Source organism: Zingiber officinale, chromosome 5A (assembly GCF_018446385.1).
Source record: "Zingiber officinale cultivar Zhangliang chromosome 5A, Zo_v1.1, whole genome shotgun sequence".
Lineage (NCBI taxonomy): Eukaryota > Viridiplantae > Streptophyta > Magnoliopsida > Zingiberales > Zingiberaceae > Zingiber > Zingiber officinale.
Window position 1 is genome coordinate 125599418 of NC_055994.1, and position 19173 is coordinate 125618590.

General features: G+C 38.7%; 1 non-coding gene across 1 annotated transcript; it reads left to right on the top strand.

Moving 5' to 3' along the window:
- Positions 1 to 721: 721 nt before the first annotated feature.
- Positions 722 to 793, top strand: TRNAT-UGU. The gene has a single exon. It is a non-coding gene; the product is annotated as a tRNA-Thr (tRNA).
- Positions 794 to 19173: the final 18380 nt, after the last annotated feature.

The following is a 19173-nucleotide window of genomic DNA, read 5'->3' on the forward strand; positions in this document are numbered from 1 at the left end:
TGGTTAAATTGAAAATTTTCTACACAACTTCGCAGTGACGGACGTGTAATTTAGTAAATTCGAAGGGCTGAAAGGAAAACATCGCCCCACCCCTCTCGTATCTCTCCCGCTCTGCTCCCACCGGCGCCTGCATTGAGAAAACGGCTTCTGGAACGCAGCCTGACCGACTACAAGGCGGCCAAAGCGTGGTTTCCATCGGCTCTCGCAACCCTCCCTCCCCCGCTTCCGATCCGGAGACAACGCACGATCGGCCGTCGGCCTGATTCTGGGAAGATGATCAGCAGTTTTCACACGAGAAGATGACCAATAAGAAACCTGTGTGCGAGGAAGGTGACAGCGAGTTCACCGATCGAAAAAAACCGGCTTCTTGCTCTTTCACTCGTCATTTTCCCAGTCATCTTCTTCCGGTTCGGCCTTCTTTCCTCAAGATCATGATTGGTGATTTCAGAGAGTTCTTGGTATTACTTTTTTCGGCCGGAGTTGATTTTTCTGATGTCTGCTTTGTTTGTTTTTATGTCTACGTCTGAATATCCTATGGGTTCATGTTTATGCAGTTCATCCCCTCACATTTTACCAAAGTTAAGGTTGACTTGGTCGATAAGAAAATGCGTATCTAAATGGCTGATCCAGAATAACTATGAATATGTAGAACGATCCTGATGGTGGTTCTCTGATATGATTTGCAATATTATATTTTTTAGATTATACACATATGTCAAGCGCCCTTATAGCTCAGTGGTAGAGCGTCAGTCTTGTAAACTGAAGGTCCGTAGTTCGATCCTGCGTGAGGGCATTTTCATTTTTAATTATTTTTCAAAATTAACACATTTACCATCTAGGAATATTCTGATTTTTTTAATAAAAACGTTAATGAATATTTCAAACACCTGCAGTACAAGATTGCTATCTAATTAAAGGCATTTTCATTTTTAATTATTTTTCAAAATTAACACATTTACCATCTAGGAATATTCTGATTTTTTTTAATAAAAACGTTAATGAATATTTCAAACACCTGCAGTACAAGATTGCTATCTAATTAAATAATATATAATGCACAAAATTCTGAGGAATAATCGATTGTAAATAATTTTATCTATAAAGATTAATGCTCCCAGCTCACTTGCATTGTATACACATTTATTTGTTTTTGTATTTTTTTTAATATCAAATCAATACAAATGAGCTCTTCTTCGTTAAATAAGGATTTATTTACAGATCTAGATTTCTAAATTTATTAAAAGACACATGTTATTTTGTTATTTATCAAAAAAAATATATATTTTTAAATACATTTCTATTTTATCTTTATGATAAATTTGATTTTTTCTTTTTCTATGTTATTTATTACTCAATCTTCTATTCCTCTCTCTTATACATGTAGCCAATCTTATTTTTTTCCCCTCTTTTTTTTTTTTTATTTTTTTTTTTTATGTGTGCATGGATGACATAGGTCTGATATGTTAGGATCCTTCGTACTCGGCTAGAGAGGGGGGTGTGAATAGCCGCCCCAAATCGATCGCGTTTCTTCCTACAATTCGTTAGCGCAGTGGAAAAATAAACAAGGAAACGAAAACAAGAAGATCAAACCTCAACGCGTCGATGTAACGAGGTTCGGAGATGATACTCCTACTCCTCGGCGTGTCTGTAAGGTGGACGAAGCCTCTCAATCCGTCGGTGGATGAGTCCCCGGAGAACCGGCTAATAATATACTCCTTGTGGGTGGAGAAACCTCACCACAATCTTTTGCAACAGCAAACAAAGGAGTACAACAATAGAGACAACAAACAAGAACAATAGAAATTGTAAAACACTTGCTTGCCTCTTGTTGTCGATTGGAACCTTGATGAAGCAGCAGCTTCTCAGATCCAGCAGCTAGAACACCAGCAGGAAACTCACGGAAAATGAGAGCTCAAAAAGCTCAAGAGCACACCAGCAGCTCAGAGCAGAAGCTCAAGAAGAAAGGAAAGTCCTCGCCCTGCAGAAGCCCTCACCCCTTTATACCTGCGAAGGAGAAACAATGAAGAAACTAGCCGTTGCGTAACCCGAACTGATCGGTCTACGGACCGATTAGGACTGTCTTGCGGTCCGATCGGTCCCGCATCGAAACGAGCCATCAGGCTACGATCGATGCGGACCGATCAGATACCTGGATCGGTCCACGCCGATCCTAACTCCGTGCTTCGCGACATCGTCTCGATCGGTCCCCGCATCGATCAGATACGGCCCGATCGGCCGTGGACCGATCACCGCTTTTCTGTTGCTGATCGGCCACCGATCGATCAAGAAAACAGAGCTTGACCGATATCGATCGGTCATCGACCGATCGAGAAAATATAGATCACCGGATCGGTCGGTGACCGATCCAGGTTTTTTGCCCAAACCAAGTCCCAAGACTTCAACCAATATCCGGTCAACCTTGACCTATTGGTACTTCATCCCTAGCATCCGGTCACTCCCTTAGACTTCCTCGCCAAGTATCCGTCAATCCTTTGACCTACTTGGACTTTCCAACACCGAGTCCGATCATCCCCGATCCATCTGGATTTTCCTTGCCAGCTTCACTCACCGGACTTTCACCGGCTTCACTCACCAGGATTTCCACACCGCCTAACATCCCAGTTAGGACTTTCTCACCGCCTGGCTTCACTCACGGGACTTTCCCACCGCCTGGCTTCACTCACCGGACTTTCACACCGCCTAACATCCCAGTTAGGACTTTCCCATTCACCTAGCTTCACTCACTAGGATTTTCACCGCCTCACTCACCAGGATTTTCCCAATGCCCGGCTTCACTCACTGTGACTTTCACCTTCACCTAGCTTCACTCACTAGGATTTTCACCTGGATTCACTCACCAGGATTTCCATTGCCTGGCTTCACTCACGGGACTTTTCCCGTGCCAAACTCCTTGGACTTTCCCGTGCCAAGTCTCCATACTTGGACTTTTCACGTGCCAAGCCCTGCTTGGACTTTTCAAGTGCCAAGTCTCCATACTTGGACTTTTCCAAGCTCCCCGCTTGGACTTTTCGCGTGCCAAGCTCCCTGCCGTGCCAAGTCTTCATACTTGGACTTTTCCCGAATCAGGTCAACCGGGTCAACCTTGACCTACGGTTGCACCAATAATCTCCCAAACATCTATTCTTGTCCCATATCAAGAATAGAACTCTCTCACGAGTGTCAAACATCAACATGCAACACAACTAGGTCAACCTTGACCTAAGGTTGCACCGACAATCTTCCCAAGTCAAACATCAAAATATAACTCGAGTCACGTCAACTCGAGTCGGGTCAACCAGGTCAACCTTGACCTAGGGTTGCACCAACAATCTCCCCCTTTTTGATGTTTGACAAAACCATAATCAAGTTAGGTTAACCCGATAACCTAACTTAGGTTTTCAATCATCTTTCAATGTCCAATGTTCTTTCCTTGAACATTCTCTGGACATTCTCCCCTTAGGTTAACCCGATAACCTAACTTGGGTTCTCCAATAATTCTCCCCCTTTTTGACATACATCAAAAAGAATTCCAATGAACACTCTCCCCTTTTTGACACACATCAAAAAGAAAAAGGAGAGTATCAAGGTCAAGAATTTCTTCCTAATGAAAGTCCCATACCTTTCATTGAAACTCTTAATTTCCCCCTTGATACTAAACTCAACAATCAATTTAGTGATAATCCCATATCACTAATCCTCAAAAGTCTTAAGGAGTACAAACTCCCCCCAAAAGTCAACTCCTCTTGACAATTAGGTAAAACTCCCCCTAAAGGTCAACTCCCCCTTGACCATTGCACCAACAATGTCTGTGTGAGTTCCAAACCTTTAGAAATTCATAAAACCCAACTTCTAGCTGAACTTTCAGACAACAGACTGAAATCAGGCAAGTTGGCACGCCCTGATCGGTCACCGGACCGATCAGGACTCCTCTGGATCGGTCCAGTGACCGATCCACAACTTCAGGGAACCTCCTGATCGGTTCACAACCTTGATTCTGATTTCAATTTCTTCTTCCGAAATTCAGAAACCTCTAGAAAATCACAGAAAATTCGAAAAATTGTGAAATTTTGAGAATACATTCCTCATAACATATACTATCATGGAAAAATAGTTTTAGATGAAAATAACTTCCATTTTCAAATCTTGATACAAAATTCAAAAACTTTGAAATAGTTCAAAGTTAAGTCAACTTTGTATCACAATATTCAATGATGAATGCTATCACTAGGAAAGCTTCATCAAGGTTTTTCAAAACAATTTTGAAATGATTTCAAACCCTTTAATTTGGGACCACAATCTTAGGGCTATATGCACATGACTTGTACACAAGCTTTCCCTATGATCCCAATTTTCTTGAATTAGGCTCATCTAGGTACAAGAACTATGCACCTTGATCCTAACTCATGATCCTAATATCTCACACACATTTAAAGTGTATCAACACACATCCAAGTCAATTTTGATGTGAGATATGAGTTTAGGTATCTTAGACTAAGGTCTCATGCATTTTCTAAACACAAATTTGATCTCAATATCAAAGTGTGTTTTTCATCCTTAAATCAATTCAATTGATTACTAATGCAAGAGATGATGACATGGCATAAAATGGTATCATCAATGAAAACATGTGCCAATGTCATGATGTCATGGCATAAAGTTTGAAACGAAACTAACACATGACATATAGATAACCTAAGCATTATCATGACATTTCAAATGATAATAAAATAAATATGATGTCATGGCATGGCATATGGCAACCAATCATGGCAAGTTAGCACAAATAAAATACCTAAATCCCTATCTAAGTATCCTTAGCCTTAGCTAACTTAAAATCTAACCCTAGATTGCCCATATATCCCTAAGAGAAAACCAAAATCCCAATTATGGTATTTCTCTAGGTTTTCTTAAATTGTGCCAAATGAGATTAAAATTGATATTTTTTTCAAATATGGCACAATTTACTCTTCAAGGAGTAAATAATAATTCTTTTTCATTTTCAAAGGTTATCAAAACCTTGAAAATGCTCCTTGAGTGTCAATTTCCTCAAAGTTGGGTTAACTACCCTTCTAATTGGAGTTGACACTCTCTAACCCATCTATGGGATAGAAAAGATGCTCCTAGGAACCCAATACCTATTAGAGCTCATTGGGTTCACTAAATATTCACTAGGGATAACTTCCCTAGCAACCCTCCTAATGACCCTCTTAGGCTTTGAAGCCTTGGTCATTTGGGATTCATCAAGATCAACTCTAGGGGTGACTCCCCTTGTGACCTTGGTGGTGGTCTTCCTAGCCCTAGGTTTTGTTCCATAATCGAATGGAACATTATGATAAGTGGGCTTGACCATTTGGGACTTAGGTTTGTGACCCAAACCTTTCTTGTCCTGGGACTTTTGACCCTTAGGCCCTAGAGTTGACTTCTCTAAATTTTTAAGGGCCTTTTCTAGGGTATCAAGCCTTGACCTCAAGACTTGATTCTCCTTTTCTAATACCTCAATTTTTGATTTATCACTCTTCCTTGAGGTATTCCTAGGCATATGTCTAGTTGATTTAGGATTCCTACCTAGGTTATCCTTAGCCTTAGATGGGTTGATCCTAGGGTTAGCCTTTCTAGAATTATCCTTATCTAGACTCACATGTTTAGCTCCTAAGCACATGTATTGATTCCTAAGGTTATCATGCTTGTTATTATCGACAAGTGCAATAAAATTCCTAGCATGCATTTTATTAGAATTGCAAAAATGAACCTTAGAGGTTACCTTAGGGTTTGCCTTAGCTCCCCCTATCGATGTGTCCGGTCTCTTGCCCTTGTGAGGTTGCCTCCCCCTTGGACATTGACTCCTATAGTGTCCCCTTTGCTTGCATTGGAAGCACACGATGTGCTCCTTGCCCTTGCGTTTCGGGACTCCGGCTTCCTTGACCTTTGGCGCCGGTGGAGTCTTTCTTACCCTCTTTGGACACTTACTCTTGTAATGTCCATGTTCCCTACACTCAAAGCACATAATGTGTAATTTAATTGAACTTAAATTGCTTGAGTTACCTAGGGTTGAGGGTGGATGCGAGCTCTCTTCTTCATCCCTTTCGGAGGTAGAAGCTTCTTCTTCTTGCTCCGAATTTGAAGAAGAATTCTCCTCCTCTTCGTCCTTAGATGTTGAGTAACCCTCAACTTCTAATGCCTCTCCTCCATGATGTGAGCTACTTGATGACTCACTTGTCTCCTCTTCATGATTTGAAGTGGAGCTCTCCTCATGGTACTTGGCCAAGTTATTCCATAATTCCTTGGCATTGTTGTAACCTATCTTACACAAGATGTTAGTAGGCAATGAAAATTCAATTATTCTCGTTACCTCTTGGTTGATTTCGGATTTGTGAATTTGTTCTCTTGTCCACTCCTTCTTCTCAAGTGGTTTTCCTTCCTTATCCACCGGAGGAGTAAAACCTTCTTGTACACAAAACCAATTCATTATGTTAGTCATAAGAAAGTACTTCATCCTTACCTTCCAATACGCGAAGTCACCGCATTCGTAGAAGGGTGGAATTGTGACGTCTTCTCCATAGAGATCCATTCTCTAGCTTTGCTCCCACGGGTGTTGATCCGACGAAGAGCGGCCTCGCTCTGATACCACTTGTTAGGATCCTTCGTACTCGGCTAGAGAGGGGGGTGTGAATAGCCGCCCCAAATCGATCGCGTTTCTTCCTACAATTCGTTAGCGCAGTGGAAAAATAAACAAGGAAACGAAAACAAGAAGATCAAACCTCAACGCGTCGATGTAACGAGGTTCGGAGATGATACTCCTACTCCTCGGCGTGTCTGTAAGGTGGACGAAGCCTCTCAATCCGTCGGTGGATGAGTCCCCGGAGAACCGGCTAATAATATACTCCTTGTGGGTGGAGAAACCTCACCACAATCTTTTGCAACAGCAAACAAAGGAGTACAACAATAGAGACAACAAACAAGAACAATAGAAATTGTAAAACACTTGCTTGCCTCTTGTTGTCGACTGGAACCTTGATGAAGCGGCTTCTCGGATCCAGGCTAGAACACCAGCGAAACTCACGCAGAGCTTGGCAAGATGAGAGCTCAAGAAAGCTCAAGAGCACACCGGTCAAGAGCGAGCTCAAGAAGAAAGGAAAGTCCTCGCCAGAAGCCCTCACCCTTTATACTGCGAAGGAGAAACAGTGGAAACTAGCAGAGAAGCAGAACCCGATCGGTCTACGGACCGATCAGACTGATCGGTCCCGAACCGATCGATCGTCCATCGTACTCGATCGATCGTGGACCGATCGATACCGGATCGGTCCACGAACCGATCCTAACTCCGCCGTGCTTCCGCGACATCGTCTCTGATCGGTCCCTCGCATCGATCAGATGCGTGGACCGATCACCGCCTTTCTTTCGCCTCTGTTACTGGCGATCGGTCACCGATCGACAAGAACGAAGAGCTTGACCGATCGATCGGTCATCGGACCGATCGAGAAAACAGTATCACCGATCGGTCGGTGACCGATCCGAGCATTTTTGCCCAAACCAAGTCCCAAGACTTCAAACCAATATCCGGTCAACCTTGACCTATTGGTACTTCATCCCTAGCATCTGGTCACTCCCTTGACCTGCTAGAACTCCCTGCCAAGTGTCCGGTCAATCCCTTTGACCTACTTGGACTTTCCTCAACACCAGATGTCCGATCATCCCTGATCCATCTGGATTTTCCCTTGCCTGGCTTCACTCACCAGGACTTTCACCTGGCTTCACTCACCAGGATTTCCACACTGCCTAACATCCCAGTTAGGACTTTCTCACTGCCTGGCTTCACTCACCAGGACTTTCCCACTGCCTGGCTTCACTCACCAGGACTTTTCACACTGCCTAACATCCCAGTTAGGACTTTCCCATTCACCTAGCTTCACTCACTAGGATTTTCACCTGGCTTCACTCACCAAGATTTTTCCGAATGCCTGGCTTCACTCACCAGGACTTTCACCTTCACCTAGCTTCACTCACTAGGATTTTCACCTGGATTCACTCACCAGGATTTGCCCGGCTTCACTCACTGTGACTTTTCCCGTGCCAAACTCCTGTTTGGACTTTCCCGTCCAAGTCTCCATACTTGGACTTTTCACGTGCCAAGCTCCCTGCTTGGACTTTTCAAGTGCCAAGTCTCCATACTTGGACTTTTCCAGCCAAGCTCCTGCTTGTTGATGCCAAGCTCCCTGCTTGGACTTTTCCGTGCCAAGTCTTCATACTTGGACTTTTCCCGAATCAGGTCAACCGGGTCAACCTTGACCTACGGTTGCACCAATAATCTCCCAAACATCTATTCTTGTCCCATATCAAGAATAGAACTCTCTCACGAGTGTCAAACATCAACATGCAACACAACTAGGTCAACCTTGACCTAAGGTTGCACCGACAATCTTCCCAAGTCAAACATCAAAATATAACTCGAGTCACGTCAACTCGAGTCGGGTCAACCAGGTCAACCTTGACCTAGGGTTGCACCAACATGATATACAAATCGTATCAAGTATATGACGTTTAGAGTTTAGTTGATTTTTTTATAACATTTTAATATATTTAGAGAAGTCAAAATAATTAATAAATAACATATTTGAACTATTTGTAACCCCATAAATCGACAGAAACTAATACATTATTTATTTTGACTTCTATGGAGGTGTAAATTATAATAATGATGAATAGACAAAAATCCTCATGCATGGACCTCATATGAATCCTATCAGGCCCAATGACATGGGCTTGATATGAATCATATTAGGCTTACGTTGGGTCTGATATGATTCATGTCAGGCCTAACGTAGAGGTTTTTTTACTGATTCTTTCTTATTATATTTTAACACTTTCTGAAAGTCAAAATAAATAATGGATAGTATATTTGAACTCCTTACAACATTAGAAATCCACAGAAACTGAAATAGATGTTGTTGGTGAAGGTTGCACTAACGGTCTAACTCAGGTTTTGATGAATGACAAAATAAGTTAAGTTAGGTTTGTTATGATCTAACGATGTAACTAAGTGTGCAGGAGAAGTCCAGATAGGTCGATGGGCTGACCGAATATCTGACAAGAAATCCAGCTAGGACGACGGACTGAACGGATAGCTGGTAAGAAGTCCAGATAGGTCGACGGACTGACCAGATATTTGGCACGAAGTTCAACTAGGTCAACGGGTCGACCGGATAGCTGGCACGAAGTCCAGATAGGTCGACGGGCTGACCGGATGTCTGGTAAAGTGGTAAGTTAAGGTAAGTCACTGGAGGGGAGTGGCTTGGTGAGCACGCGTTCCCCATTTGAGGGAATAGTACGCGTCGATCTAACTTAAATCCATTTTAGAAATCTAAGTTGAGATCTTGACTAGATTCTGGTCTCGAGGAAACAGAATCTAATTACTACTCTACTTGTTATATATTGTGCTAACATTGTTTTGCAGGGAAGTATAATTTTTATTTGTCTCAAACTAACTTTTTCTTCTAGGAAAATGGCTTGCTGGAAAAGTTGGTTTGGGCGCCTGGACCACTCTGGATGCTGGAAAGGATCAGAGCGCCCGGAATGCGCAAGGCTTATCTGTTCGTCAGCTTGGAGCGCGCTGATTGGTTGACCGACGTCACGGTCCAGGCGCCCGGAAGGGATCCAGGCGCCCATAACTGCTTATATAAGCAGCCTTCCACCAGGAGTACAGGACACAAGTTTCTTCTGCAATTGCTTTCTTGCGCGCTGCTCCAAAGAAGTTCCTGCGACTCCACGACACGACTCCGGCGACCGAGTGATGCTACTCCGACGATAGAGCAACACAACTCCGGCGACAGAGTGACGCAACTCCAACAACTGAAAGCACAGTCTTCCAGATCTCTGAGAAGTTGTTGGTATACTTGCTTATTTTTACACTTAAATTATAGATCCGTTGTATAATAAGTGGTATCAGAGCAGATACCGCTCCGATTTGGTGCAACCACCAATTAGGTAAAGGGGGTGAATATTTTTTATTTTCTATTTTTAAGTTTTCGACATAATCTAAATTGGTACAATTACTTCTTTGGAAACATTTTTTCATAGCAAACCAATCTGAATTGATGCAACACCAATCTAGTTTTAATATTTTTATTTTTATCCAACACTACTAATCCAAGACCAAAAGTTTTAGGACCATCTCTGTTTGTCTTTATTGTGTGCAAGAGCAATGGCCCAAAACGAGGGATATAACACTGTCCATCCTCCCCTCTTTAACGGCGACGACTTCCCATACTAGAAGAAGCGAATGGAGGTTTATCTGAAGACTGATTTCGACCAGTGGTTCAGCGTCACCAGAGGCTACAAGGCTCCCATCGATAACTCCGGAAATTCAATGGACCTGGAACATTGGAATCCGAAAATGAAGAAGAAAGCTCAGACCAATTTCAAAGCTCTCAACACACTACAATGCGAGCTAACGAAGGAAAAGCTGAACTGCGTGGGCCCACGCAAAAATACGAAAGAACTGTGGGACAAGCTCATCGAATTGCACGAGGGAACCAGCGACGCGAAGGTAACCAAAAGAGACCTCTACTTGAATAAATTATTTAATATAAAAATACAGGAAGGAGAATCTGAGAGTAAACTCCACGTCAGGATAAAGGACATCCTTAATGGGCTCCACACCATCGACCACCAAATGGAGAACCACTACTTGATAAGGCACGCCCTAAATGCATTTCCTCGATATTCACTGTGGGCATCTATCATGGATGCTTACAAGATTTCAAAGAATCTTTCTAAATTAAAACTTGACAAATTATTTTGTGAACTCAAACTCCATGAGCAGACTAACTGAAAACATGTCGAGAAAGGTATAACCCTTTTTGCAGGTTCCTTAAAGGAAAAAACAAGAACTAAATCTCAACTTGAAGATGAGTCTGACCAAGACTCAGAAGACGAAGAATACCTGGTGAACCTGGTAAGAAAAATGTCCACCAGAAGAAAGAAAAACTTCAGTAGAAATAACCTACAGAAGATCAACTCCACCACCGACCCTAACAACAAAAATGTGACTTGCTTCAGATGTAACAAAAAGGGTCACTATAAGAACGAGTGCCCAAAGTTGAAGAACGACAAATCCAAGACAACCAAGAAGAAAGCACTCAAGGCAACGTGGGACGAATCATCTTCAGATGAATCATATACCAAAGATTAGAAGCACCGAAGCTACCTCGCACTGATGGTCCGCGAATCAGAATCGGAGGATGAATTGGAAGATAAGTTCGAACTCGAATCGAGCCACGAGTCTGTACTCGTTTCCGAAGGTTCTGGTGAGATATACCTTAATTTTAGCAAAGAATTTTTCAAAATCATTGCATGCTTAAACAAAAATTAACCAAAAGTGAATATCAAAATAAAATACTTCTTGAAAAAAAAATCAACACCTCAAGGAACAAATTGAAAACTCCAATCCAAATCAAGTTGTAAAACTTGAGGAGGAAAACTCAATATTAAAAATTGAAATCAACAAACTTAAAGGGCTATTAGAAAATTTTATAACAAGATCTAAAAACTTGGATCTAATTCTTAAAAATCAAAAGGATGTATACAACAAATCTGGACTTGGATACAAGCCTAGTTCAACAAATAAATCATTTATATCACTAGTAACTCAAAATAAAACGCAAACTAAAGCTTGAGTTCCAAAAGTGTGTCTAACCACGCAAGTAAGAATTAACCAATACTATATACCCCCCAAAAAAAATATTATGTAAAATCAAATAACCCAAATCTAAAACCTAAAACTAAATCAACTAAATCAAAGTCAAACCATAGAAAGAACTACAGAACCAACTCAAACCCAAACTATCATCAAGTCTATTATAATTACAAAAGTAACCGACATAAACCCAAAACCAAAACTTAAGAAATCCAGATCAATAATTTAGGGAGAGACTCCAAACTAGTTGACACCTCCAAAAATAATCTACCCGACAGGGTAATTAGGATTAGAGTAAAAAGGGACAAAAAGTTTAACTTGACCTATGGTACTGATGAAGTTTTGGATGATAGTAGGTTAGGGAAGCTTTGTTTATGCATGTCTAGGAAAATATGACTTCGACATGGTGCATTTGACTTAGTGGAATTAATTGAAGCTACCCCTTACGGATTCTAATTAGTTAGACCAAGGTTTTATACTAAGTTCAGTGGATGAGACTATTTGGAAAACCTTGAAGGCAGGTTACTCTAATGATATTTGAGTGACTCATCATAGCCCAGAAATTTATCCAAAGAATACCTGTTTGTTGAGCTCAAAGCTAAACCTGAATCTAACACAAAATTAAACCAAACCCTGAAATTGAACTTAACTCATTACACAAAAATTATAGGATTCCCTGATTGAAAATATCTATCGGGTAAAATGACTAAGAACTTAAATTAAATTAAAATTTGACTAAATTAAATTAAAATTAAATTAAATTAAATTAAATTAAAATTAAAATTAAACTAAATTAAATTAAAATTGAACTAAATTAAATTAAAACTAAATTAAAATTGAAGTAAATTAAATTAAAATTAAACTAAACTTAAACCTAAAAATTAAATTAAACTTAAACTAAACTTAAACCAAAAAATTAAATTAAACTTAACTTAAACTTTTAAATTAAAACTTAAACCTGAAATTAAATTAAACTTAACTTAAACTTTTAAATTAAAACTTAAAAATTAAACTTAAACCTAAAAAATTAAATTAAACTTAAACTTAAAAAATAAATTATAAACTAAAAAAAAATTAATTAAACTTAAACTTAAAAATTAAACTTAAAACTAAAAAATTTAATTAAACTTAAACTTAAAAATTAAATTATAAACTTAAAAAAAATTAGTTAAACTTAAAAATTAAACTAAAACCTGAAAATTAAATTAAACTTAAACTTATAAATTTAATTATAAACTAAAAAAAAATAGTTAAACTTAAACTTTAAAATTAAATTATAAACTAAAAAAAATTAATTAAACTTAAACTTAAAAATTAAATTATAAACTTAAAAAAAATTAATTAAACTTAAACTTAAAAATTAAATTATAAACTTAAAAAAAATTAATTAAACTTCACTTAAAAATTAAATTATAAACTTTAAAAATTTAATTAAACTTAAACTTAAAAATTAAATTATAAACTTAAAAAATTTAATTGAACTTAAACTTAAAAATTAAATTATAAACTTAGAAAATTTAATTAAAGTTAAACTTAAAAATAAAAACTTAAACTTAAAAATTAAATTAAACTTAAACTTAAAAATTAAACTTAAACTTAAAAATTAAATTAAACTTAAACTTAAAAATTAAACTTAAACCTAAAAATTAAATTAAAGTTAACCTAAACTTAAACCTAAAACATTAAATTAAACTTAAATTAAAAATAAATAAATAAATAAATAAAAAATAAAATAAAATAAAATAAATATATCAGAAACCAAGGGCGGGCACCCCTGGTATTCAATTCCCGGCGCCCAAAACGTGCTTCGGGTACCTCGCCCCACCACCCTGCTCCAAGCGCCTGGACCTTGTCCGTGCACCCGGATTAGGGATGTAAACGAGCCGAACCGAGCTGAATAGTATTAGGCTTGAGCTCAGCTCGTTTAAGTTATATTCGAGCTCGAGCTCGGCTCGAGCTCGAATCGAGCTTTTATCACAAGGCTCGAGCTCGGCTCATTTTAGAATTATCAAGCTTGCGAACAGTTCGAGCTCGGCTCGTTATTAGCTCGATTATCAAAGTTAACGAGCCTAACTCGTTAAGCGAGCTCAGGCTCGTTTAAAGCTCATTTTTTTGGCTCATTTTAAAGCTCATTTTAAGGCTCGTTTTAGAGCTCATTTTTTTGGCTCGTTTTTTAGCTCGGTTTAAGGCTCGTTTTTTTGGCTCGCGAGCCTATAAATGAACATGTTCACGATCTCATGAGCCGAATATCCTTAAGCTCGAGCTCGACTCGATAAAACTGTTGAGCTCGAAATTGAGTTCGAGCTTGGCTCGATAAAATAAACGAACGAACTCAAACGAGTTTTTTACCGAATCGAGCTCCGAATATCTCGCGAATCGTTTGGTTCATTTACATCCGTAGCCCGGATCGCCCTATAAACGGGGCGGCAGGGGCACCCCCAAGAGTTGCACCTCCACCTCTCTCTTTTGCAAAGGTCTTCACCATGCTTTAACATAAAAGGAATAAAACTTTAAATTTTTTCTTCCTCCTCCGATTATTACGCCGCTGCAGAACAACCGAGATCGTCAATTCTATTATTTTTATTAACAATGCCTCGGTTAATCTTCTTTCCTTTTCTAAATTTTTTATTATTTTATTATTTTATGCTTAGTTTAGTTTTCTTTGATAAATTAGGAAACATTATAGACTTGGTGCTGGGCCTTATACTGCTTGTACTGACCCTAGGTTTCCTACCGAGGAACTTAGGATTAGGTTTGTTATTACTATCTATATGCCTATATGGATTAGGTATTTAGATAGACAGTTTTTTATGTGTTTATGCATTCCTACTGTAGATATCATTGACTACTACAACTTGCATCGTCTGGTTTACTGTACAAGTTCAGTTAACATAGGTTTATGTGTTGAACTGTACAACAACTTAGTTAGAGTAGATGACCTTATATACACCACTAGGGTAGCTAGTATTGATATCACTCTATCCCTAACTGTCATTCATATCTTTCTATGTTTACGCCCATCTGCATGCACTTTTCAGTGCTACCCCCCTAGGGATCCATCATTTGGTGATCCTTACTCACACATTACACTTGATATGATTTACTCGTATTTTTTTAGGGAAGAGCGAGTACCCACAATTATCCTATTTAGGTCAATCTCCCTTAGAGTTCAGGACTATGCCCTTTATAGGGTCTTAGTCTCTTGCATTTTGCCTTTGACCACTCGCGTCGTCGCGATAATGCATTTTTTTCACTCATTCTTACTGTATGCCCTCTGTCATATATTAGATATAGATATTAGTTTACATAATTTTCATGCCATTATTTACTCAGCTGGACTCATCACCAACAGACAGGTTCACATGTCCTACTGCCACATCTTGATTGTATACATTGCCTCTTCAGATATTGATGTCACTAGAGCTGATGTTAGAACCCTGATCGAGTTTGACATGGTAGGATTTAGGAACTTTTCTTTAGGTGGTATTCATACAGATGATGAGGGTATCTTGTCCTGCCGGAGGAGGGCCCATCATCAGCTTGACCCGGACGTCGAGCCACAACCAGATTCCAAGGGGGAGGAGTCAGGGATGGATGAGTTCATGGATGCACTTTTTGGCGATCCCCCTGCTCCAGCACCGCCCTCCAGCTCGAGCACCACGTCCTGCCCCTTGCGCTCTAGTCGACTGAGTTACCATCCTTGAGACAGCCGTGGTTAGTCTTCAGCAGGAGACCTCTGATTTTCGACGGGACATGCAGTAGGAGATTTTCAATGTTGGATGAGACATGTGACAGGATGTCTCCGATATTCGATGGAACATATCCAACTCTCGAGAGGATGACCAGACTCGTCACACTGAGATTATAGAGATGTTACGCTCTTTGGATTCTAGGCCACCCTCCTCCTCATCACAGTAGATTAGGTTGCTATTATCTCCGTGTATTTTGCTTTGACTATTGTACTTGTATATTGACTTATTTCACTTCAGAACTTGATTTGTCATATTGTGCTTAATAGACTAGGACTCTTAATTTCAATTTTTTTTTAAAAAAAATCTAGGGTAAAATTCTTTATTTATTTTTCTCAAAACTTTTATTATTTTTAGAATTTTTAAAGTTATTTTAGCCTTAGTCTAGATCAAATCCTTAGAAAGCATGTTCCTATAGATCTAGGACTTGAGCATCTCACCAACACACTTGGACTACTTTGTTTATGTATTGCTAAACTTAGAAAGGGGTGAGATGCATAGACAGATTACCTGGACTTAAGATGCTGATATCAGTGCATCAATATAAATCTGGGTATTAAAAACTAAACTAATAGTAATCAGATTAAGTTCTTTAGCTTAGTCAACACTAACTGGATAAATTAACTCAACCTAACTAACCAAGTGAAAAATACTATCTTCTGATAGTTAATAAGTAACAAATAATTAGACAGCTAGGGACACATTTAGTTGTTTATTTTGAAATAATTTCAAGTTCAGGGGGAGGATTAATAACTTTAAATATTTTTTAAAGAGTTTTCAAAGTTGTAAACTTTTAGCCTTACAAATTTCAAAAGTGTTTTATAAGATAACTTTTAAAAATCAGTTTGACAACTATTTAAGTTTTGAAATATTCTTGAAAACAACTTGACAACTGTTTAAGTTTTGAATTTTTGAATTCAAAGATATTTTTGAAAACAACTTAACACAATTTCAAAGAGTTTCAAAATCTTACTTTAGTTTTACCATTGTTGTTTATCCCTTATATCTTTTTCAAAATTCCATTTCTTGAAAAAGGTTTTCAAAAGTTATCTTAAAAATCTAGCTATTTTCAAAATATTTTTTTAAAATAATTTTGATTTTTCTAACTTTAAAGTTATTTTTGCAAAAACTTTTCTTTTGAAAACCTTATGAAAATTAGTAGTTTTTGAAAATAATTTCAAATCTTTTAAGTTACTTTTGCAAAAATTTAGAATTATCAAATCTTTTGTCTCTTTTTGAAATCTTATATTTCAAAAACTAAGTAGATTTTAAAAACAATTTCAAAATCATATTATTTTTAAAAATCTTGACATAAAGTTTTATTTAAGTTAATTAACTTATTTTCTAAGCTAACTCCCCAAATAATCCTGAATATTTTCTATTGTCAAGTTTTTTTTTTGTTACTTAGCAAATTTTTATATGAATAGTCTATTTTTATTTTTTGATGAATGTCAAAGGGTCAAAGGGGGAGAGGGTTAGGTGGATTAAGTTAGCAAAATATCAAGCATAAACCAAAATATGACTAACATAAGTCATGTCATTTATTTTTGTATGTTTTTCTTAACTTAATCCAGGTTGTCATTACATCAAAAAGGGGGAGATTGTTGGTGCAGGTTGCACTAACAGTCTAACTCATGATGAATGACAAAATAAGTTAAGTTAGGTTTGTTATGATCTAACGATGTAACTAAGTGTGTAGAAGTCTAGATAGGTCAACAGACTGATCGATATCTGACAAGAAATCCAGCTAGGTTGGGCTGATCGGATAGCTCGTACAAAGTCTAGATAGGTCGACGGGCTGACCAGATATCTGGCACGAAGTCAGCTAGGTTAATGGGCAGACTGGATAGCTGGCACGAAGTCCAGACTGTTGGATCGTGAAACGTCGATAGAGGGGGGGTGAATATCGATTCGAAATATAGTGTTAATAAGAGTTAAGCGCAGCGAAATAATAAAAAAAACTTAGACAAACTGAACACGGTGTTTTTTTACTTCGTTTGGAGCCTGTGATGACTCCTACTCAAAGGCCCGTACTCCGTGAGTACTTTCGTTGGGCAATCACTAGCAGTTCGAAAATGATTACAATTTAAAGTACAGGAATGCTAGCAAAATAAAGAAAATACCGACAAGAATTAAAGAAAAGGAAAGGAGCGTATTGTCGGATCTTTGTTAGCGTCGCTGGAGCGCAGAGCAGTAGAGCAAGCAGTAGAAGACTTTCTTTTCGTTGTTGTTCTGAAGCTCCCCTTTGACCCTTCTTTTATATGAGGCTCGGGACGCCCCGGATCCCTTCCGGGCGCCCTGGTGGGACGTGGCAGGTCCAGCCAGCAAGCTCCACGTGGCGACGCGCGAGTTTGGATAAAACTTACCTCCGGGCGCCCGGATCCCTTCCGGGCGCCCGGACCTCCTATTTCCAGGAACTCCTTCTCCTGCAAAATAGAGTTAGTCTGAGGCAAATATATATCCTGTAAAACAGATTGTTAACACAGTTAATGTAACAACCCATCCTTCTTACTACTACTACTCTCTAAGGATGACCGTTACTTAACTACTAACTCTACTTAACCGGTATGATTAAATATCACATGGAAACCCTACAAAAAAATTTCGGCAGAGTCTCCCCTGTACCGGTGACCAAATCTATAATACAAACATAGTATACGCAGCCACAGACGGCTGGAACATATTTTTCCACAACCACGCAGTAATAAAAATCACAATAAAAACAAAGAAACTACTCTAGCAATAGCAATGACTACCGCACTCCACAAATAATGAAAGAGACTAGCTAGACATGCGGAAATAAACTCAACTACAATCCCAAATTTAATATAACATTAACAGAGAACTAAAAGAAAGTCTTGACAATTTTGCCAGCTACTTCTGGATCTCTCCACAGTCCAGTCACCACACACCTTCATCACCACCACCATCCTGTTGTCTCCCTTCATATCTTAGCTTTTCCTTTATCTGCAGTAGGAGGAAAGAAAATAGATCTATAAGCGAAACGCTTAGTAAGTACTAATCTATCTCACAAAAACTCGAAGTGCATAAAAGTAATGCAATAATACTGAAACTGAAATGCTAAAGCAAATCTGCATGTGCTCATGGTATACAGAAAATGAAACTGAATACTAAACATGCTCACTATCTAACAGGATAATAAGAAATGAACACTGTAAGCTTAGAATTAAAGAAACTAACTTTTTATTTATTCTAAGCATAAAACTTATTATATTTTCTTATATATACTTGTAATAGAAATTAATCTTTTAATTTCTATCTTTTACTTTCTTCTTCTTTCTTTCTTTTTTTTTTCTTAACTAAGATCCTCTTGGATATGCACTGACTGAGGCTGAATCACTTGGCTCGGGTCATTGGGACACTTCTTTAGCATGGAGACATGAAATACATTGTGTATTGCTGACATGTCTTGTGGTAAGTCCAGCCTATAAGCTACTCTCCCAATCCTCTCTATAATCAGGTAAGGTCCTACATAGCGAGGACTTAATTTGCCCTTCTTGCCAAATCTCATCACTCCCTTCATAGGAGCGACCTTGAAGGAAACTGAATCTCCTACTTGGAATTCTAATGGCATACGGCGGTTGTCAGCATAACTCCTCTGTCTACTCTGGGCAGTCTCAATCCTCTGTCTGATCTTCACTTTGCTCTCTCTGTATGTCCTCAAGCAAGGTAGACTCTAAGGTCAATGCGGAGAGCTGTCCGTAAATAATT